Source organism: Pongo abelii, chromosome 8, assembly GCF_028885655.2.
Source record: "Pongo abelii isolate AG06213 chromosome 8, NHGRI_mPonAbe1-v2.0_pri, whole genome shotgun sequence".
NCBI lineage: Eukaryota > Metazoa > Chordata > Mammalia > Primates > Hominidae > Pongo > Pongo abelii.
Genome location: NC_071993.2, coordinates 105,149,648 through 105,173,891, shown reverse-complemented (window position 1 = coordinate 105,173,891; position 24,244 = coordinate 105,149,648). Strand labels below are relative to the sequence as shown.

Sequence of the window (24,244 nt, the reverse complement as noted above, 5' to 3'; positions counted from 1 at the left end):
TAAACACAAGGATCTCTTTTGGAGGTTTTTTTTTTTTTTAAACAATCGAACAGAAGACAGAAGACGTGACTTTTGTACAATTTGCATAAAGAAAGATCTAAAGGCTTTTATTTCGTTCACAAGGTCAATAAAAGCCCCAAAATAGTGATGTGATGTTTAAAAAGGTAACACTCTCTTAGATTACAGAGTCTAGAAAATATGTCATACAATGTAGAGCTAAAAGAACTGAAGGTATAATTCTTGCCCAAAGAGGTCTCAATGAAAAACCACAGCTAACTTTATACCTGAAAGATCAGTTGCTCTATAAAAGAGACATAATTTCTTGTTTATGTTTCTATGTTTCTCCAGAAGTCAGTACCAGAACCAATTGTTAGAAATAAAAGGAAAACAAAATTTAGCTCCAAGTAAGAAAGTATTCTACTTCTAGATTTCTCCAATGTTATTATCAGGAAATGAGCTCTGTCTCTAGCAGAATTTATATAAAGGCTGGATGACTGACATATACTAGAGAAACTCTAAATTCCATGATTCTATTTCTAATCTGCAATAGACCTATCAAAGGCTTCAAATTATCTACTTTACAATTATTATGTGCTACAGTTAATGACTTTACAAATTCAACCTTTTTTTCTTAAATAATGCTCACATATAATACTATTTCCTGTAGCTGAAAATCAGAATAAATTTATATTATTATCTATTTCCTACCAAAGCAATGATTTCGATTGTGCCATGACCAGCAGTGTGCTGGCAAATATTCAGCAATCAGCTTTCCAAGTGTCCTTCGTAGTATTCCTTGATGTTTTTCTTTATGTCATTGATGTCAATGATGTGAGCGACTTCTTAGCTGAAGTAATCATTTTTTAATAATGGAAGAATATATACTTTTTTTTAGTTACAATATAATAGCTAAAGGCATGATACATTTTTATTAGCAGCATTTTCTCCATCACTTTAAGTCTAGACAATCAAGAAATAATAAATCAAGCCCTATTTATGGCATTTGACAATCTCTGTAGTGTAAACATTCTTCCCATAGCTAATTTCTAGTTATCACTGTGACATCAACAGAGTTGGGGAAAAAAATGTACAAAAGCACACCATTCTATTATTTCAACCAGAGGTACAATATACCTACATAAATAACTTGAAAAGCATAGATTATAATAAAATGTAGTAAAATAATTAGGAAGTGATGAGTTTGAAGTATTTATTAGCTTTTAAAATGTAATTTTAATAGCCTATGTTCTTTAGTTTTTAATAATAGCTGTGTTTAACAATCAGTTTGCAGAATTCCTAAAATTTTAACAATCAGGTTTCAGGCCAGTAGGAGATACTCCAATCCACCACTATGCCCATTTTTTCATAACTCACAGACACAAAAAAGGAGAAGCAACCCCATTCTTGTGGACTGTCAAGATACAGTAGTCCCCACTCTTATCTGCAGCGGATATGTACCAAGATCCCCCCCAATGGATGCCTGGACCATGGATAGTACCAAACCCCATATATATTGTCTTTTACTATACATACATAACTATGATAAATTTTAATTTATAAATTAGGCACAGGAAAAGATTAACAATAACAATAAAACAGAACAAGTATAACAATATGTAATATTGTTATATATAATATATAAAAGTTACGTGAACGTGGTCTCTCAAAGTATATTATAGTATGCAATATTTTCATACATGGATGACCACAGGAACTGAAACCATGGAAAGCAAAACCGTGGAAAAGAGGAGAACACTATATTGCCAATTTAATTTAAAGCCTTGTTGCATTTTTATGAATTTCTTTTGCAACTATAGGCAAGAATTGCTTTTCACATTGGGAGTGGGGCTGCCTGCCATACAATTTTTTAAAATGTACCTTGGATTAAACTTTTCCTATCCTGCTACTTGCTATTTACTAATAGCACTTGATCTTCTCTCTCTCTCTTTTTTTTTTTTTGAGACGGAGTTTTGCTCTTGTTGCCCAGGCTGGAGTGCAATGGCACGATCTTGGCTCACCGCAACCTCTGCCTCCTGGGTTCAGGCTATTCTCCTGCCTCAGCCTCCCAAGCAGCTGGGATTACAGGTGCCCACCACCATGCCCGGCTAATTTTGTATTTTTAGTAGAGACATGGTTTCTCTATGTTGGTCAGGCTGGTCTCAAACTCCCAACCTCAGGTGATCTGCCCACCTCGGCCTCCCAAAGTGCTGGGATTACAGGTGTAAGCCACCGTGCCGGGCCGATTATTTTCTCTCTTTTAACACAGTTTTAACTTTTTCACAATGCTCTAAGTGCTTTTTAACCATCTAATTTGCTTCTTAACTGGAAAGAATCCATTATTTGGGGTGCATTTTACAGCTAATTTATGCTTGAAGGACCATCAGCATGCACTCTGTTCAAAAATCACACTTTCTAAAGGGGATAAAAATTCGGATTCCTTCATAATGGAGGTCAGTCAATTGCTAACACATGCCTTTAAAATATTTTAGGCCAAATCATTTTTTTATATTATACTGTTGAACACTGGGATCATACCTGAGCATCTGTCCAATTGCTTCTACAGTTTCCACGGCTCCCTGAGAGAAAATATTGGTAACTTCCTTTAAGTACCTCTCTGATGCATCTTCATGAGAAATTGAACAAGCACAAAATAAATTGGGTTTTCATATTTTCACAACAGAACGTCAATGCTTTTTGTCCCATATTTGGTATCTAAAACATATGGACCCCTCTTCAATCAACAACTGAGTACTGGCACTTAAGGCACTCACTGGGTAATTCAACCATGAATTGATTTAATCCAGTATTTACCGAAGACTCACATGAGACATCTGATATTTGAGAGAAACTGCCTAATAGGCATACTAACTATTCATTCTTCTAGAACAAATTCTGTATTTGTTAGTTCATCAGAATGCACCATAGCTAAACTATATATATTGTCTTAACATTTGGGAATAATTTCATACCTATAGATGTTACAAAAGTAAAAATAATACAAATAGTACCCTTATACCGTTTACCCATATTCACCTATGGTTAATATTTCACTTCATTTATCATTTGCAATCATGCATATTCCTCCTCCTCTTCTTCTCTTTACATACACATACATGCAGTTTTTTTCCTGAATGTTTTTGAGGGCAAATTACAGACATCATGGCCCTTTGCCCTAAATACTTCAAAGTATACTATATTTCCTATAAATAGGGATATTCTCTTACACAGCCACAATACAGTTATCAATGTCAGCATATTTAACACTAATATAATACTTTCATTTAACATAAGTAATCCAATTTTGCCAAGCGATCCTGTAATGTCCTTTATAGAATATTTCCCTTTCCATACAGGATCCAGTTAGGGTCAGGTAGTGCCTTTAATTGCCAGGTGTCTTAAGCCTCCGACATTCTAGAACACCTCCACAGTGAAAGCTGTCATTTATGACATTGACATTTTGGGAGAACAGCTCCCCTCCCCACTCTATTTTTTTTTTTTCTGTGACGGAGTCTTACTCTGTCACCCAGGCTGGAGTGCAGTGGCACAATCTCAGCTCACTGTAACCTCCGCCTCGCAGGTTCAAGTGATTCTCCTGCCTCAGTCTCCCGAGTGAGTAGCTGGGACTACAGGCGCCTGCCACCACGCCCGGCTCATTTTTATATTTTTAGTAGAGACAGGGTTTCACCATATTGGCCAGGCTGGTCTCGAACTCCTGACCTTGTGTTCCGCCCGCCTCAGGCTCCCAAAGTGCTGGGATTACAAGCATGAGCCACCGCGCCTGGCCCCCACTCTATTTTTTAAGAGAATGCTCCTTATGTAAGGTTTGTCTGATGTCTTCCCATGATGAGACTGAGGTTACACATTTTCAGCCAGAACACTTCATGGTGGTGATGTGTCCTCAGGGCATCACATCTTTAGGCACATGATTTCCACCTGTCCTTCAGTGATGCTCTTAACTTTGATCATCCAGTCCAAGTATTGTCCAATTTTTCTACTGTATAATTACTATGTATTTTCTCCTTTGCAATTAATAAGCGGTGTGTGGGGTATCACTTTAAAAGCATGCAAATTTTCTGCTTCCTCATCAAAACCAGGTAGCATCCTAAATTTGATTATTCTTCTCTGATTCCATCTTTACTGTGATGGTTGCAAAACAGATGATTTTCCAACTTGAGGGGTCCCTCCATATTTACCAGTCAGGCCTTGGAGTTTTTCTGAAAGCAAAAGTAAATCATTTATCTTAGCTTACTACAAACGCTAAGATTCACTAAATTAAAATTTAATGTTAAAATCTCAGCCAGAGGCATGCGCCTGTAATCCGAGCTCTTGGAAGGCTGAGGTGGGAGGACAGCTTGAGGCCAGGAGTTCAAGGCTGCAGTGTGCTATGACTGTGCCTGTGGATGAACAACCACTACACTCCAGCTTGGGCAAGGTAGTGAGACCCCGTCTCTTGTTTTTTAAAAAAAAAAACAAAATCTCATCTTTCATAGTCATTGGTCAGTAAAGAAAATATCCATCCAAAAAACATTTCCTAACTTTTGCAAAATCAAGGCTGAAGGCAACTATCATCTTTCCAGTGTCTCACTTATAAAACAAAGGAAAGAAAGCTGTCTCTCTGACAAAGTCATATAGTTCCTTTACCAGACATAGCATAACATGTGTCCCATTCTGCTTTCTTTTCTAGAAAACACAGAATTAAGTTTGGTGTTCAAATGCAATGACTAATGCATCTCAGGTGTCTGATAATATTTGTTTCCCTGTCCCTTTATAAAGTCATCTCCAATTCCCTTGAGAAGGAGGCAAGGCACATGGGAGGGTATGGAAGGAAAACATTTTTGTGGAAAATACTTAGACAATATATTTATTTCAAATCTATTTTCTGAATAATATCTTTAAGTTTTATCAACTTAAATGTTTGAATGACGATATATTCTTTGGAATTATAAAACGTCTCAAATGAGGTATTCAGTATATTGAGTTCTAATCCTGGCATCCTCTTCAAATGATATGCAAAAAACTATGCGACAGAAAGATATTTATATAAAGCATTCACTACCAGACTACTACCAGACCATTACAATTCTCATACATTTAAATGCCAATGCAAATATCTTGAATGTTAAGATTCAATGGACAGGCTTTTAATTCAAGATGAAAGATTAAGTACACAAGTAAACCCCCCTAAAATGGATCCACATCTATATGGAATTCATTTTATAATAAACGTGGCACTTCAAATAAATGGAAAAATATGGAACATTCAATGTCAGGACAAATGCCTACCTGTTCATTTGGCTTGTCAATATTGAGGGTTTTGCATGTATATTCAAATGAGACTTGTCTACAATTTTCTCTCCCAGTACTGGGAGTTATATGATTGGGTTACCAAGGTTACTGCAAGACACACTATGTAAGTTAAAGATTTATAAAATAAGGCTGGGTGGGCTTACTGTTGGTAGAATTTCTTGGCAGCACTGTCTGGGACTCATACTTTTTGGTGAAGATGTTTAAAAATGATTCATTTTCTTTAATGTTAAAGGTCTATTCTAGTTTCTCTTTCTTCTTCTAGAAAATCTGCCTTTGACCTAGCTTTTCAAATTTGATATAAAAGTTATTCACAGTAAGTTCTTGTTGTTGCTTTAGCTCTGCTATATGTCCCCTTTCTTGTGCTTAATATTATTTATTTGTGCTTTCTTCCTTTTGTGTTGAGCAGTGCCAACAGAAGTCTATTTTACAAGTCTTCAATGGGCCAGATTCTATACTACAAAAGTTATTGCTCTAAGCCTTAGTTTACTTAACGCATAAAATGCGGATGATAACAGACTTATAGGCACACTGAGCAGATTACCTAAAAATATTCGTGTACAGAAATTTGCCAGGCATGGTAAAAGTCTCCATAAAAGTTAGCTATTATTACTTAAATGGACATTGAATCCCTTAAGTTACAAGTTTGCAGATGGAGTCAAGGCCCTTATGATACACTAGTATTCATAATGTCCCCTGATTATCTGTTTCTACTAGACACTAACACCTATTGCAACCATGTATCCTGGTTTTGTTAATCAATTTCTCACTAATAGCCTATTGCTGTAAATACTCAATCATACAAAGTAAATACAATGCAACTCAGTTGTAATGTGAAAATACAAACCCTCAAAAGAATGCAGGATTTCAAGTCTGTGAAAATAATATTAAAGAAAATGCTCATCTCACAGCAACATCCTTTGATTCTGGCAGAATCAAACCACTCAACAACTAAAGATAGGACAATTCACTCAACAACTAAAGAAGGACGATGACAGAATAAGAATAGAGAAAGGATTAAGAAAATATCTTGAGAAACTGGTGAAACCCTCAAGAGTTTTGATAAAACTGATGTACAAGTCTATTTTATATAACAAATGCTAGATAAATGAAACACAAAATGAAGGATGCTATCAGACTATTATACAATTCTACTGGAAAAATTACACCAGGAAGATATCACATCATTCTTTGTTAATTCTGAGAATTACCACAGCTGCAGTTACAATTTAAATTTTGTTAAACATATAGAAAAACAATATACATATAGTAAAATGTTTTCATTTCTGAATACTGTCCCTAACAAATCTTTTTCATTAATAACTAATAAATCTTGTCTCCATTTTTAATAGGTTTACTTTTAAGAGGTATTTTCCAAATACTAATTTTCTCAATTAGCATGAATTTCTCTTAAGTGTATATTCCCAAAGAGGAAAAAAAAAGCTATTATCTAAACTGCTAACACTGATTACAACTGGGAGAGCAGGAACTGAAACAGGAAAAAGAATTATAAAGAATTATTATCTTTTTATACAACATATGCTACAGTATTGTTTAAATTTGTTACAAAAAGAACAGGCAGTATTCTTGTAATTAAAACAAAATCACTAAAATTTAAAGATACGCTATTGTTTTAGCATAATAGGACATTAAACATGTAAGAGAAAGCAAAGGCAATGAATATTGATAAGCAGATATTTATTGGACAAAATTACTGTAAGCAAGAAAATGATGAGAGGACAAAAGAAGAAACTCTAATATACTTGACAGGAAAATGAAACAAGCAGCACATAAATTACTCGATGTTGGAAAGATACTCTCAAATGTTGCAGAATGCTGAGCAACCTCTACTCTTTAGTTTAAGAATGATCTAGGACTATACTGTCCAATTAGTCACAAGTAGCTATCAAGCACTTGAAGTGCAGTTAGTCTAAACTGAGATGTGCTGTGCATATAAAATACACTTGGATTTCAAAGACTTCATACAAAAAAATGCAAAATGTCCATTATTTTTATACTGATTATATGTTGAAATGATACTATTTTGGATATACTGCATTAAATAAAACATTAAAATTAACTTCATTTGTTTATTTTTGTACTTTTAAAAGTAGCTTCTAGAGAATTTAGAATTACATATGTGGTTCACATTTGTGGTCCACATTAAATAATTCTAATGGGTTAGCACTGGTCTAGGATCTTGCCATATCCCTAATGCCACAGGACAAATATAATCTGCTTTTCTCCTTCTGTTTTGTTGGTTTCACCAGCATAGGAACACACCAAATCAAGAAATCAAGTAAACCATGAATGTACAGATAAGCTTATCTGCATACAAACACTTTAGTTTATAATGATTTTTTAAAGGATCCAAAGAAGTAAAGTCTATTCATGTTCCATAAATCAGAAAACAAAACCAATTAGATAACAATCTGAGAGGTAAAAGTCAGCTCCAACAAATTTAGAAGCATTTTCCCAACTTGTTTTTTTTTTTTTCTGGAAAACGAAGGCTTTTTATTATGTTTGAAACTGTGGAAGGCCGTAAATTTCAAATCATTTCTTCGCATATTAAAAAAATAACTTCCTTGGTTTCACTACACTATCAAGAGTATTCTTTCTTCTCATTGGTCTACTTACAAACTGGCAAAACTAAGAGATGTCCTGGTCCTGACATTCAGCAGTGTATATGTCCATTTGTAAAGGCATGGAAGTACCTTAAAAGCAAATTTATTATGTTTGTAATTAAGTGTAATATTAAAAATTATATTAAGTGATACAAGTAAATCATAAGATTTCTGGGCACTAAGATAATTATACACTTTTAAATTCTAGCCATCCTCTTAAAAAAAAAAAAATTCACTGCTCTCCTCTCCCCAACTTCATAGTTTGGTGAACAGTATCACTGTCAGCCCAGTTGTTCAAGCCAAAACCCAGGAAGTCACTATCCCTGATATTTCAATCAATTACCAAGTCCTATCACCTACCTCTACACTGTTTTCAGTGACTTTCTAAAAGACCAATCAGATTCTCCTGTTCATTTCCCAGTTCAAAATTCTTCAGTGGTTTTTCACACACAAGCTTTTATGCATAACAAATACAATCCTACATAATTTAGCTCCATTATCACCCTCAAAACTTCCTTTTCTATAACTTCATTACTATATAGAAAAGGTTACCTTTTCTATAACTTCATTATGACTCTCCTTGATAGTCTAAGGTCCTTCCTATAAGCTTCCACTATACACACACTTTTACATACATACACTTTCATTAAAGCAATTATCATACTGCTTTATAGTTACTTGTCTGCACATCTGCCTCTCTTCTTCAGTGTAGAGTTAGTTTCTTTTTGTCTTTGTATCTACAATGCCATTGCACTGCATTTGGCACTAAATAAATATCATTTATTTATATCACTAAATATTCATTCATTCCACAAATATTTATTAACTATTATGTGCCAAGTCCCATCTTAGGCATTGGGAACACAGTAATGAACAAAGCTCCTGGTCTCACGGAGCTTACTGATGAAGACAATCAATCAATCAACAAACATTTAAACACATCCTATAATGTATAAGGCTACAGAGTAAAATGGAGCGGAGATGAAAATTCAGAAAATAAAGGGAAGACCATGTTGTAAAGTGAGGAAGACCATTCTGAGGAGTTAACACCTGAGCTGATGCTTAAATTGAGTCAGAGAGACACACAAATTATCAGGGAAAAGAGAAATCCAGGAAAAAGAATGAACACGTGCAAAAACTCTGAGGCAGGAGAATTTTGTCATGGACAAGAAGTAACAGGAAAACAAGTGTGGTATCAGCAGAATAGGAAGGGGTGGAGAAGCCGGGCATGGTGGCACGCATCTGTAATCCGAGGTCAGGAGTTCAAGGCCAGCCAGGCCAACATGGTGAAACCTCTCTCTACTAAAAATACCAAAAATAGCCAGGCATGGTGGCACACGCCTGTAATCCCAGCTACTTGGGAGGCTGAGGTAGGAGAATCACTTGAACCTGGGAAGTGGAGGCTGCAGTGAACTGAGATTGTGCCACTGCACTCCAGCCTGGGTGACAGAGTGAGACCCTGTCTCAAGAAAAAAAAGAAGGGGCGGAGAAGTCAGTAAGACAGCTAAGGGCCAGAATGAGTAGTGGCTGGTAGGTTATGGCCAAGAGCTTCGGATTTTATTTTCAGAGTGCTGGGGAATTACTGGAAGGTTTCAACATGATCTGACTTACTTTTGCTAAAGATCATTCTAGCTAATATGTAAGTATAGGGGGACAAGAGTAGAAGGAAGGAACCCTGTTAGGAAGCTATTGCAGCACGTATAGGGTGGTAGCAGAGGTCATAAGAAGTGGTCAGATTAATCATAGAATCTGAAAGCAAAGCTAACAAAACATGATAGACTGATTGTATGGGATGTGAAAGGAAGAGAAGAGAAACGCTTTCTCTACAAAAAGTACAAAAATTAGTTGGACACGGTAGCATGCGCCTTATAGTCCCAGCTACTCAGGAGGCTGAGGTGGAGGAACACTTGAACCCAGCAGGCTGAGGTTTCGACCCTATCTCAAATGAATAAATAAATACAAATAAAATAAGATAAATGCTGTTGGAAGGTCAAGTAGGATGAACTGAGAATTTCCACTGGATTTAGCAAGATGGGGTTGTTGTTAACACTGGAATGGCTTCATGGAATTGGGGAGATAAATATCCCACTGGAACAGTCTAGGAAGCAAGTATGAGGTGAGGAAGACTAATTCAATAGGAAGGTAAAAACTGATTATGTAAATGGGAGATGAATGGGTTAACTGTAATAAAGGCATAGATAAATAATTTTTAAATCCTGGAACAAAAAGTGAGCAACTATGAGATTAGAAATTCTAGCAATACCTGCTCTGTCATACCTTTATTAGAAATGCAAGGGTAGTACTAGGTAGAATATAATATTTCGCACTCCTCTATTATTCACCACATGACAATTAAAGCACCTTGAGACTCAGTATTTACACATAAATAAATGTCACATATTCAAAATCTTCCTTAAAAGCCATTCTTGACTTAACAAAGTTCAGTATTAAAGCCTGTACAAAATCAGTTCTCCAGTCATTTGAATTCAGTTCTAAGGAACTGAATTATTAAGTTCTAAGGAACACATATTTAAATAAACTCTGCTTGTTTAGCAATAGCCAGTATACAGCTTTGGAGTACTGGCTGACTTTATGGATATAGCAGCTAATATTTATTGATGAATTTTTATACAGTGCTCAGTGTTCTGATGACAAAACTAGATACAAAGTTATTTTTCTTGGCCACTACAGGCTACCTGAAGAATGAGGTCTCCAAGTAAAAAAAGATGGGGTATAACAGGGTACAGTTTTAAAAATAATAGATGGCTCAAAGGTCTACAATGGAAGGTACAATCTACTTTTAGGAAAAGTTTTAATAGTATAAAGGTAACGAAAAAAAGGTGTGGGTTTTTTTTTTTTTGTATTTTAATACAAAAGGACTTTACAATAAACCTAAAAGCAAAAACTAAAAATCTGCATTCTCCTTCCAGAGAAAACCACTGTAACATTTTGTTTTGTATGCTTATAGACCTTTTGTGCATTTTCTGTAGTAAAAAAAAAAACACATAAATTTACCTCTTCACAATTCTCAAGTGTATAGCACAGTATTTTAACTATATGCACATTATTGTATGACAGATCACTAAACTTTTTCATCTGACATGACAGAAACTCTACACTCACTGAACAATTCCTCATTTCCTTGGCAACCACCATTCTAGTTTCTGTTTCTGAGTTTAATTCCTTTAGATACCTCATATTAGTGAAATTATATAAGTATTCAACTTTTTGTGATTGGGTTATTTCACTTAGCAAAATGTCCTGAAGGTTCAACCATGAGGCAGCATGACAGGAACTTCTTCCTTACCAGGTTGGATGATATTCTGTTGTAGGTACATGCCGTATTTTCTTTATCCATTCAGCCACAGATGGACACTTAGATTGCTTCCACATCTTGATTACTGTGAATAATGCTGCACTGAACATGGGAGTGCAGATGTCTCTTTAACATCTAATCTCATTCCCTTGGAATATACCCAGTAGTGGGACTGCTGGCTTATATGATAGTTCTATTTTTAGTTTTAGAAAGAATTTCCATATGTTTTCCATAGGAGCTGTGCCATTGTACAATCCCACCAACAGTGTGCAAGGGCTCCAATTCCTCTACATCCTTGTCAACACTTGTTATTTTCCGTTTCTTCTTTGATAGTGGCCATCTTAACAGGTGTGAGATAATATTGTGGTTTTTATTTGCATCTCCCTAATGATTAGCTGTGTAGAACATCTTTTCACATGCCTGCTGGCCATGCACATATCTTCTTTGGAAAAATCTCTGTTTGGGTTCTGCTCATTTTTTATTCAGATTATTTGTTACTGAGTTGTCAAGTTCTTTATATATTCTCAATATTAACCCCTTGTCTAACATATGGTTTACAAATATCTTCTCCTATTCCTTAGGCTGTGTTTACACTCTGACAATTGTTTATTTGCTGTATAGAAGACTTTTAAGTTGGATGTATTTTACTTTTTTAGTTTTTTTTAAGTTGGATGTACATGTTTTTGCTGTTTTTGTTACTTGTGCTTTTGATGTCATATGCAAGAAACCACTGCTAATTCCAATATCAAGAAGCTTTTCCCCTGTTTTTTTCTAGGTTCTCAGTTCCTATATTTAATCCATTTTTAATTAAATTTTGTATATGGTACACCTCATTCTTTTGCATGTGGATATCCAGTTTTCCCAACACAATTTGTTGAAGAAACTATCCTTTTTTCCATTGTGTAGTCTTGGTATGCACATCAAAGATCATTTGACTATATGTGGGTTTATTTCTGGGCTCTCTAGTCTGTGCTATTGGTCTATATGTCTGTTTGTATGCCAATACCACACTGTTTTGATCACTATAGCTTTGTAATATGCTACGGAATCAGGAAGTGTGAGGCTTCCAGCTTTGTTCTTCTTTCTCAAGACGGCTTTGGCTATTCGGGCTCCTTTGAGATTCCGTATGAATTTTAGGATGGTTTTATCTGTTTCTGCAAAAAACGTTGTATGGATTTTGACAGAGATTGTTCTGACTCTGTAGATTGGACAGTATGGACATTTTAACAATATTAAGTCTTCCAATCCACAACAGTATTGCATCAATATTCATCAGGAATATTGGTCTTCTTGTACAGATTGAGCAGCCCTAATACAAGAATCCTAAATCCAAAATGCTCCAAAATCCAAAACTTTTTGTGTGCTGACAATGTTCAAAGGTCATACTCAAGGGAAATGCTCATTGGAGCATTCTGAATTTTGGATTTTTGGAGTAGAGATGCTCAACCAGTAGTATCTGTCTGGCTTTAGTTTCAGCATAATAATACCAAATGTATGTCTTTCCATATTTTTGTATCTTTAATTTCTTTCAGCAATGTTTTATAGTTTTCAATGTATGTCTTTCTCCCCTTGATTAAGTTTACTCTTATGCATTTTATTCTTTGTGATGCTACTGTAAATGAGATTTTCTTTATTTCCTTAATTGTTAGTGCACAGAAACACAAGTGATTTTGGAGAGTTGATTTTGTATCCTGCAACTTCGCTGAATTGGTTTAACAGTTCTTACAGTTTTTTTATTTTTTTTTTTTTGGTTTTGTACATGTAAAACCAAGTCATCTGTGATTAGGGATAATCTTATTTCCTCCTTTCCAATTTGGATGCTTTTTATTTCTTTTTCTCATCTAACTGTTCTAGCTAGAATTTCTATTACAATGTTGAAGAAAGTGACGAGTGGGCATTCTTGCTTTGTTTCTGATCTTAGAGGAAAAACTTCATTTTTCACTAATGATTATGTTAGCTGTGGGCTTTTCACATATTACCTTTATTATGTTGAGATAATTTCCTTCTATTCCTAGATTGTTGAGTGTTTTTTATCATAAAAAGGTATTATGTTTTGTCAGTACCTTTACTGAATCAATTGAAATGTGATTTTTGTCCTCAATTGTTAATATGGTATATATTCTATATTTATTGACTTTCATATGTTGAGCCATCCTTGCATCCCAGAGATAAATTCCACTTGGTCATGGTGTAAGATCCTTTTAATGTCTTATTGAATTTATCTTGCTAGTATTTTGTTGAAGATTTTTACAATATTCATCAGAGATACTGGCCTGTAGTTTTCTTATAGTATCTCTGGCTTTGGTATCAGGGTAATGCTGACCTCATTAAATGAGTCTGGAAGTGTTCCTTCCTCTTCCATTTTTTGGAAGAGTTTAAGAAGAATTGGTGTCAATTCTCCTTTAAATGTTTGGTAGAATTCCCCAATGAAGCCATGTGGTCCTGGGAGATTTTTGATTACTAATTGAATTTCCTTACTGCTTATGGGTCTGCTCAGATTTTCTATTTCTTCATTATTCAGTCTTGGTATGTTTCTAGAAATCTACCAGTTTCTTTCAGGTTAGCCAATATGTTGGCATATAATTGTTCATAATAGTCACTTAATGATCCTTTGTATTTCTGTGGCATCAGTTGCAATGTCTCCTTTTTCATTTCTGACTTTAGCTGAGTCTATTCTCTTTTTCCTTAGTCTAGCTAAGGGTTTGTCAATTTTATTGATCTTGTGATCTTTTCAAAATGCCAAACTATTTAGTTTCTTTAATTTTCTATTTTGCTTATTTCTGCTTTATATTATTTCCAAGACCTTTTTTTTAAAGCTTTATAAGACTTACCTAAAAGCATAGGTTCCTAAGCCAATTTTTCCAATTTTTTTCCTGCATTCCACAGTAAGAAAAGCATTTCATATAATAACACAGTAAACAGACTCATACACATATGTGACTTAAAAAAAAAAAGTCCAGGCTGGGTACAGTGGCTGACACCTATAATCCCAGCACTTTGGGAGGCTGAGGCGGGTGGAACACCTGAGGTCAGGAGTTCAAGACCAGCCTGGCCAACATGGTGAAGCCCCGTCTCTATTGAAAGTACAAAAATTAGCCAGGCGTGGTGGCGGGTGCCTGTAATCCCAGCTACTTGGAAGGCTGAAGCAGGAGAATTGCTTGAACCCACGAGGCAGAGGTTGCAGTGAGCCGAGATCATGCCACTGCACTCCAACCTGGGCAATAGAGTGAGACTCCATCCTTACCTTACACCTTATACAAAAATTGATTCAAGATGGATTAAAGACTTAAATGTTAGACATAAAACCATAAAAACCCTAGGAGAAAACCTAGGCAATACCATTCAGGACATATGCATGGGCAAGGACTTCATGATTAAAACACCAAAAGCAATGACAACAAAAGCCAAAATAGACAAATGGGACCTGATTAAACTAAAGAGCTTCTGCACGGCAAAAGAAACTACCATCAGAGTGAACAGGCAACCTACAGAATGGGAGAAAATTTTTGCAATCTACCCATCTGACAAAGGGCTAATATTCAGAATCTACAAAGAACTTAAAACAAATTTACAAGAAAAAAACAAACAACCCCATCAAAAAGTGGGCAAAGGATATGAACAGACACTTCTCAAAAGAAGACAACTATGCAGCCAAAAGACACATGAAAAAATGCTCATCATCACTGGTCATCAGAGAAATGCAAATCAAAACCACCATGAGATACCACCTCACGCCAGTTAGAATGGCGATCATTAAAAAGTCAGGAAACAACAGATGCTGGAGAGGATGTGGAGAAATAGGAACGCTTTTACACTGTTGGTGGAAGTGTAAATTGGTTCAACCATTGTGGAAGACAGTGTGGCGATTCCTCAAGGATCTAGAACTAGAATTACCATTTCACCCAGCGATCCCATTACTGGGTATATACCCAAAGGATTATAAATCATGCTACTATAAAGACACATGCACACATATGTTTAACGCGGCACTATTCACAATAGCAAAGACTTGGAACCAACCCAAATGTCCATCAATGATAAACTGGATTAAGGAAATGTGGCACATATACACCAAGGAATACTATGCAGCCGAAAAAAAGGATGAGTTCATGTCCTTTGCAGGGACATGGATGAAGCTGGAAACAATCATTCTCAGCAAACTATCACAAGGACAGAAAACCAAACACCACATGTTCTCACTTACAGGTAGGAACTGAACAATGAGATCACTTGGACACACGGCGGGGAACATCACACACTGGGGCCTGTCGGGCGGTGGGGGACTGGGGGAGGGATAGCATTAGGTGAAATACCTGATGTAAATGACAAGTTGATGGGTGCAGCAAACCAACATGGCACATGCATACCTATGTATCAAACCTGAAGGTTGTGCACATGTACTGTAGAACTTAGAGTATAATAATAAAAAAGTCCATAAAATACTTACCCTTAATATATGCACTATTTTACTTACCCTTATATATGCACTAGATTACTTTTAATCTAGAATTCTTCTTCACTTTTTACAATTTAAGGCTTTTAAAATTCTTATAATTTAAAATCTATTTATTTACTAAGTTGATTTCACTTGAATAGAAGTTTTAAAATACTAAACAGCATATTCAATGTCAGAAAAGTATACAACAGGCATAGAAAATATTTTGTTTCAAATAATTTGTAATTCTGGTTGTAGGGCAAGGTAAAAGAGAAAACATGAGTAAAAAATTGGAAGATTCTTTGGCAGAATAAAATTAGAATAATAAAATAATAAAATAAAAAATATACCCAATCCTTTCCACACTTTCAAGGTCTTCCCACTTCCAATGTCAATCCCAAGTACAGTACAACTGGCCCTCCATATCCATGGGTTCCATATCTATGGATTCAACCAACCCACAGATGGAAAATATTCAGTTAAAAAAATTGTGTCTGTACTGAACATGCACAGATTTTCCTCGTTATTATTCCCTAAACAATAAAGTCTAACAAATATTTACCTAGCATTTATATTGTATTAGGTATTATAAGTAATCTAGAGATGATATAAAGTAAAAAGGAGGATGTACATAGGTTATATACAAATACTGCCATTTTATATCAGAGACTTGAACATCCTCAAATTGTGGTATCCAAGGAAAGTCTTGGAACCAATTCCCCAGGGATACTAAGGGTCAACTGCATTTGCAAATAAGAAACCAAGAAATGTCCTTCTCCTGCACAGGCGCTTCACTTAAAAGAGATTCAACACAAACACAGCACAGAGGCACTTGTGTGTGATATAATAACATAAAAAATTATACTGGGACAGCAGAGAAATGGCTTCATATTTTAAAAACTATAAAATCTGCTAATGAACCACAACAGATTCTGCTGTAGTTTTCCTAATGCATCCTTTCGTAAATGCACTTGCACTAGTTATTATAATACAATGATATATTTCACACTTGAAAACACAAAATAATTCCTATATCTGCTTGGAGATTCATTTTTACTTCTATTCAAACCAGGTTATACAAAATATATATTAAAATTTAAGTTAAAAGAATAAGACAATAATTTCTAAAATTAAAGTCTATAGTGAAAGAAATTACTCTATAGGTCTTCTCTTTAACATATCTGGACTAAAGACAAATAAGCTTTTAACCCAGGTAGACACTCATTAAGAGACCTTACATAGATAGATCTTACTAAAAGGCATGCACAGAATTACTAGTAGAAAGCAGAATGAGAAGCCAAACAGTTCTGTTCAAACTGCCAAACTGTGCCATGTATAAGGTGATGCCTCAAGGCCTTCTTCATTGTGAAATGCTGTCCTCACCCCATATGCAATGCACAGCTGTACTACAACCTCCAGATCACTATTTTTTTTTAGTAGAGTACCTGATTTTCATTGTTTCTTTCTCTTCACCATCTGTCACTTATTGCTACTCTAGGTATTTCTATTTCTCCCAACCTAAAGGGCACTGCAAATTCCAGAGTGTCCAAATTACATACAAAGTAACAATAAAAGACCTCTAAGTAAGGATCTGAGGTGTTTCCTAATTGAGCAAGATATATGAACTTTAATACATGAACTTTATATTTATTTTGGCCACTTACCAGATCTTATTTGCTCACCTGACAAATAACTCACTTGACCATTTTATGTTCAAAATAGTAACATTACATTTGATTCTCCCAAAAACCCTATGAAGTAGAATTATTACTAGTCCAATTCTACCATAAAACCAAGGCAACGAGGGTGTTAAATTGTCTCCACCAAGGCCAAAGGACTAGAATATGGCAGAGGATTATCTAGATCCTAATATAGATACTCTGAGACCAATGTCTGTGCTCATAAATGCCTATGGCAATATGAATATATCAGTGTGGTTAGTACTCCCCACTTAAATATCTTTAACAATCTTATAGGAAAAAATACAAAAATAACTATATCAATTACTTAATGTTAGGAGATAAGAAGCCCTAACTGCCTTCTTTAACCTCTCCAAAAGCTACTCTGAAAGACATAACTGAGGCAGAGAAATGAAAAGCCAAAGGAACACTAGGTCAACAAAGCTGATAAAGAAGTTTTCAAGGGTCTAGCCTTATTTAGCATTACACTGAGCCCATCCTATAATGGATCCAAACACAAGACTCTCCATTGCCATTTGAAGACTTACTTGCCAAGGATGACTTAGGGCTGTTCCTTTTGAGATGTAGTTCTAAATGATCTCTGAATGCCTACCAAATACTTGTATATTTTAGCTTTCAATAAATATTCCTTGAGTAAATGTGGGCTGGGTATTCTGCGCTCTCTGCTGCCATACCAAACTGTAAGCTTGTCTAACAATCATACCCACAGCTCCTCGAAAGCAAGAAATACCTTACCATTTTTAGTTTCTCAGTACCCAGCACCATTCCTGGCACATACAGCATTCAATAAGATGTTTGTTAAATAAATGAGCACAAAAGCAAATGTGCCTGGCACAAAGCAGTATCAATTCAGATTTTTCTCCTTAATTTGAGATTGTGTGTGTGTGTGTGTGTGTGTGTGTGTGTGTGTGTGTGTAAAAGGTTATGTGTATTCTTGAACAACATTAAGAATTCCTTTGGCCAGGTACAGTGGATCCTGCCTGTAACCCCAGGACTTCTGGGAGGCCAAGGTGGGAGGATCACTTAAGTCCAGGAGTTCGAGACCAGCCTGGGCAACATAGCGAGACCCTATCTGTACAAAAAAAAATTTTTTTTTAATTAGCTGGGCATGGTGATGCACATCTGTAGTCCTACCTACTTAGGAGGCTGAGGTAGGAGGATCACCTAAGCCCAGGAGTTTGAGGTTACAGTAAACTAAGACCGCACCAATGCACTCCATCCTGGAGAACAGAACAAGACCTTATCTCTTAAAAAAAAAAAAAAGAATTGTTACATCTTATCTCTTTGACTCAACTCACTAGCTATTTTCCTACTAAAGCAAACCTTTCTCAATTTGTATATATGATACGTATCTGTTTATAGAAAGAGACCTTATGTGCAAACTAATGATAACAGCAAAATTAAACCAGAGCCAGATTTAAGCCCCCCATCCAAAACCTACTTCATTCTTGTAAACCATAATTTCCTGCCACCATCAAAGAAATGATACTCTGTATTTTTACATTACTAGCCCTTTTTACAGATGGGAAATATGTAAACATAATCCAATTATGAGAAATGATTAAGAGACCTAAGATTATGACTGTTTCTTAGATTATAAAAACCTTATACTGCTGATATGCCCTAATGTGAAAATCTGCAATCCAAAATGCTCCAAAGTCCAAAATATTCTGAGCACCGACATGACACTCAAAGGAAATACACACTGGAGCATTTCAGATTTCAGATTTTCAGGTTAGGGATGCTCAACTGTTAAATATAACACAAATATTCAAAAATAAAAAAAAAATCGAAAACACTTCTGGTCCCAAGCATTCCACATAAGGGCTACTCAATCTGTAGTATGTTGGATTTAACAAACTGTACATGGCAATATAATTTAAACTTGTACCCTACCAAACAAGTCAATGAATGAAGCACTGGGTTAAGTGCTTGCATACATCATCTCATTTAACCTCTGTAACAACTCTTCAAGGTGTATATAATTATTATCACCATTTTACAGACAAATAAATGAAGACTCAAGGTTGTACATCTGCACTTACTAAGTACAGAAACCAGAATACACACCCAGCTTTGACTAATACCTGAGTTATTTAGCTACTCACAACTCTATCCCACAGTACACCCTCAACAAAGCAAAAAATTTTCTAAATCATGACTGCCTAACTCTAACATTGTAATAATACACCATACTTGCTTTTAACTACATCATTCTGAGAAGGAAAACTGATTGCCTTCATAAGCTCCACACCTACTTTCCCACCTTAAGCACTGAAATCTTGAATCATATGAGAGCTATTTATCACTAACATCCTTTTTCTGAAAACTATACTTTGCCCCTCCACTGCCATGAAAAACACTATTGGCACCCACAGCAACGTTGTGTATAAAACTTGTCACAGCTATTAGTGGCAATGATCACTACCTTAGGTGACTCTGGAGTCTCAGAAGACTTGAACACTCTAATGTAAGTTCTAAAGGTTTATGTAAGATCCACCACACCAAATGCTGAGTAAAACCATCTGGAAAAAACAAGGAAATTATATGATTAAATACAGTTAAATGTCTCTCTACATGGAACAGCTATTTGAGAAGATCAATTGTATGCTATTTTTGTTCCAAAAGAGCAACGTTTGCAGATTTTATTTGTTTATATACCAATAAGCCAAACATCAAAACTGAAGGAAACAAACTATCTTGTTTTTCTCAACACTCAAAGACAATCAGGCAAGAGAAGTTCATTTACCATGACTTACATATTATTTAGATATTTTTTCCTTTTCCCTTTTTCTGACTTACCTCCACGGCCTCAATGAATTTTGGGCCATACATAAATGATAATTATGAAAGTAAACCAAGGGTCCTTTCTTCTACTCTCCCTCTGAAAGAAGGAAGGAAACTTGGAGGTTCTACAGAAACATACCAAGATTTTTACTGGATACATCCCAAGTCTTCCCTCTTCCTCACTCTCTGTATTCGACCAATGGAAAAGTTCCACTGATCTTCACATTTGAGTATCTCTTTAATTTGCCTGGTTGTCCCTATCTCTAATGCCACTACTCCAAGTTAAAACAACACATACAAATGCCTGGATTACTGAGGTAACCTATCTAACTAGTCCTGGTAACTGCTTTGCTTCTTTCCATTCACTCTTCACCTTCGATCCAAAATGACTTTTCCAAAACCATTAGCTACTCAGATGTCACCCTCCCTAAAGTCTTTCAATGACTCACCACTGTTTTCATGAAAAAATCAACTTAACATGGCTTAGAAGACTCTTCTTTCTAACCTGGCTCCAACCAATTTCTCCAGTCTTACCTTTTGTCACTTCTGTCTTCATATGCTTTATAACCACATGGCTCTTCTTTCAGATTCTCAAACTCTTCATGTTGGTTCTGTGGGTTTGTTTGTTTTCCATCTTAGCTACTGGATAATCTCTTCCTTCTACCTACTCTACTTCCCCACAGCCTCCCAGCCATCTTTAACCTAATTCCTACATAATCTTTAGGTCTGCATCACAGTTCTTTCTCTGAGAAGCCTTACCTAATCATTCTAGATAAGACTGGGGGCCTCCTTCCACATACATCTCCTACTACAGCTCTTATCATTACTTTAGTATAATTACCTCTGTAATTATCCAGTCTTCCCCATTAAACTATATGCTCATTAGAGAAAGTATTATTATGGGTACTTGCTCATCCCTATATCCCCCAACACTGAGCACAGTGCCTAGACACATAGCATAGACTTGACTTTTTAATATTGAATAAATGAACAAACAAAAATACAAATTTGGAGGAAAAAATTGAAAGGAACAGATTTAAAAGATATTTTAACCATCAGAAATCCCGTATCAATAGACATTCTCAATAAATAAATGGGATTTCTAGATGCTGCTTAGGATGAAGAAAGTTAGAAACTCATTTTCACCATTAAAACAAAGTAAAAGATGGATGTTGTGCAAAATCACAAATTTTCTTGAACCCAGCACAAAAGTAAGGTAACCTTAAATCTAAGTAATTGATCTAAAATCTAAGGAAAGACAGGATTTTAAAGGGAGAGATGGGACATGAGCACTACTTTACCTGTAGTAAACACCAGACTCCATACAAGCCAATAAGAACTTGGTTAAAAAATTTTGTAATTACTACAAGCCAAATGTGGACCTGCAGCTAGGGGAAGCAAACAAAATCTACCCCGCTTAAAGAAGGGGCAGGATCTCTGAAAAAGCCCCATACTTGAGACCCAGAGAAAATGGAAACACCTAGTTAAAACGGAGACTAGAAAAATCCAACACAAAATGTCCTCCCCATCTCCCATCAAAAGCAGGCTAGCAAGCTCAAACAACATGTAACAGCAATGTACTACAGTCATGTGTCACGTAATGACAGGGATATGGTCTAAGAAATGCATCGTCAGTGATTTCATTGTGAGAACATGACAGAGTATACTTACACAGACAAAGACAGTATAGCCTGGTACACACCTAGGCTATACAGTATGGGTATATTATTGGTCTTAGGCTACAAACCTGTACAGCATGTTACTGTACTGAATACTGTAGGCACCTGTAACACAATGGTAAGTATTTTGTTTTATCTAAACATAGAAAGGTACAGTTAAAATATGGTATTATAATCTTAGGGGACCATCATCGTATATGCAGTCTGCTGTTGACCAAAACATTGTTATGTGGCGCATGACTGTTCATGAGCAAAGAGCTAAAGCATGGAGAAATATCTTCTCTGAGATGCAAGTTCAAAGGGAAGACCTAAAGCTGAGGGTAGACATTAAGAAAAACTCTCTGGCAAACTAAATTCTTCCCTAAACACAAAGTAATGCTAGAGAAACTTTAAGCCTGTGGTAAATTAAAGGTAACCTAGCAATAACAAAACCCTCAACATTCCTCCCCACCACACACACACACACGTCTCAGGAAAAGACAAAGCATGTCCATTCCCAGGCATAAATACTATTTAACTGGCTCTCTACACAAAATGTCCAGATTTCAACAACAACAACAACAAAAAACAGAAAAAGGAGCAAAGGAAAAAAACAAAACAATAGAACCAGATTCGGACACAACCATCATATTACAACTATCAAACACGGAATTTATATGTGAAATGCTCTAACGAAAAATGTAGATAACATGCATACGCAGATGTGTAATTTAAGCAGAGGGATGGAAACGGTACGAAGAAATCAAATGGAAATGCTAGAAACAACACCACACACACACACACGTCTCAGGAAAAGACAAAGCATGTCCATTTCCAGGCATAAATACTATTTAACTGGCTCTCTACACAAAATGTCCAGATTTCAACAACAACAACAACAACAAAACAGAAAAAGGAGCAAAGGAAAAAAACAAAACAATAGAACCAGATTCGGACACAACCATCATATTACAACTATCAAACATGGAATTTATATGTTAAATGCTCTAACGAAAAATGTAGATAACATGCATACGCAGATGTGTAATTTAAGCAGAGGGATGGAAACGGTAAGAAGAAATCAAATGGAAATGCTAGAAATAGAAATATAGTAACAGAGATGAAAGCTTTCAACAACCTTATCAGAAGACCAAGACAGTCTCAGAATCAGTAAAGACATCAACAGAAACTACTCCAACAAAACATGACAAGAGAATGAAAAACAGAGAAGAGAACATCCAAGTGCTATGGGACAGTATCAAATACTCTAACATATGCGTAACTGGAATTCCAGAAAGCAAGACAGTAAGACAGAAACAAAATATGAAGAGATAATAACCAAAATTTTTCAAAATAAATACAAAAGAATCCAAAAAGCTCAAAGAACACTAGGCAGCATCAAATAAACAAACAACAACAATGACAACAAAAATCCACAATTAGACACATCACATTCAAACTGATGGGGAAAAAAATCAAAGACAAAGAGAAAACCTTGAAGGCTGCCAAAGTTAAAAAAAAAAAAAAAAAAGAAACAATACAGTGGAACAGGATAAGAACTTTCAGAAACTATGAAAGCCAGACACCATTAAAGTGCTGAAAGAAAAAACTGTCAATGCAGAAATCTATATCCATGAAAATATCTTTCAAATTGAAGAAGAAATAAAAAATGTTCAGCCTTGTGGTCCATGCCAAGACGGCCAAATAGGAACAGCTCCGGTCTGCTGCTCCCAGCATAATCGACATAGAAAATGGGTAATTTCTGCATTTCCAACTGAGGTACCTGGTTCATCTCATTGGGACTGGTTGGACAGTGGGTGCAGCCCACAGAGGGCGAGCTGAAGCAGGGCTGGGTATCGCCTTACCCAGGAAGCGCAAGGAGTCAGGAGATTTCCCTTTCCTAGCCAAGGGAAGCCATGACAGACTATACCAGGAAAATCGGGACACTGCCACCCAAATACTGCGCTTTTCTAATGGTCTTAGCAAATGGCACACCAGGAGATTATATCCCACGCCTGGCTCAGCAAGTCCCACACCCACGGAGCCTTGCTCACCACTAGCACAGCAGTTCAGGATCGAACTGCGAGGCAGCAGCCTGGCTCAGGGAGGGGCGTCCACCATTGCTCAGGCTTGAGCAGGTAAACAAAGTGGCCGGGAAGTTCGAACTGGGTGAAGCCCACCATAGCTCATTGAGACCTGCAGGCCTCTGTAGACTCCACCTCTGGGGGCAGGGCATAGCTAAACAAAAGGCAGCAGAAACTTCTGCAGACTTAACGTCCCTGTCTCACAGCTCTGAAGACGGCAGTGGTTCTCCCAGCACGGTGTTTGAGCTCTGAGAACGGACAGACTGCTTCCTCAAGTGGGTCCCTGACCCCCATGTAGCCTAACTGGAAGACACCTCCCAGTAGGGGCCAACTGAC

The 24,244-nt window shown here is 36.2% G+C and overlaps 1 protein-coding gene across 27 annotated transcripts in view; it reads right to left on the bottom strand.

The window, feature by feature from the left end:
• R3HCC1L (R3H domain and coiled-coil containing 1 like) overlaps positions 1 to 24,244 on the bottom strand; it is a 107,162-nt gene that overhangs the window by 35,462 nt on the left and 47,456 nt on the right. For 5 of the 27 annotated variants that reach the window (XM_024253173.3, XM_054521715.2, XM_024253174.3 and 2 more), the window contains one exon: positions 19,808 to 19,904. The gene's annotated coding sequence lies outside the window, so the exon portion shown is untranslated. 27 annotated transcript variants of the gene reach the window in all.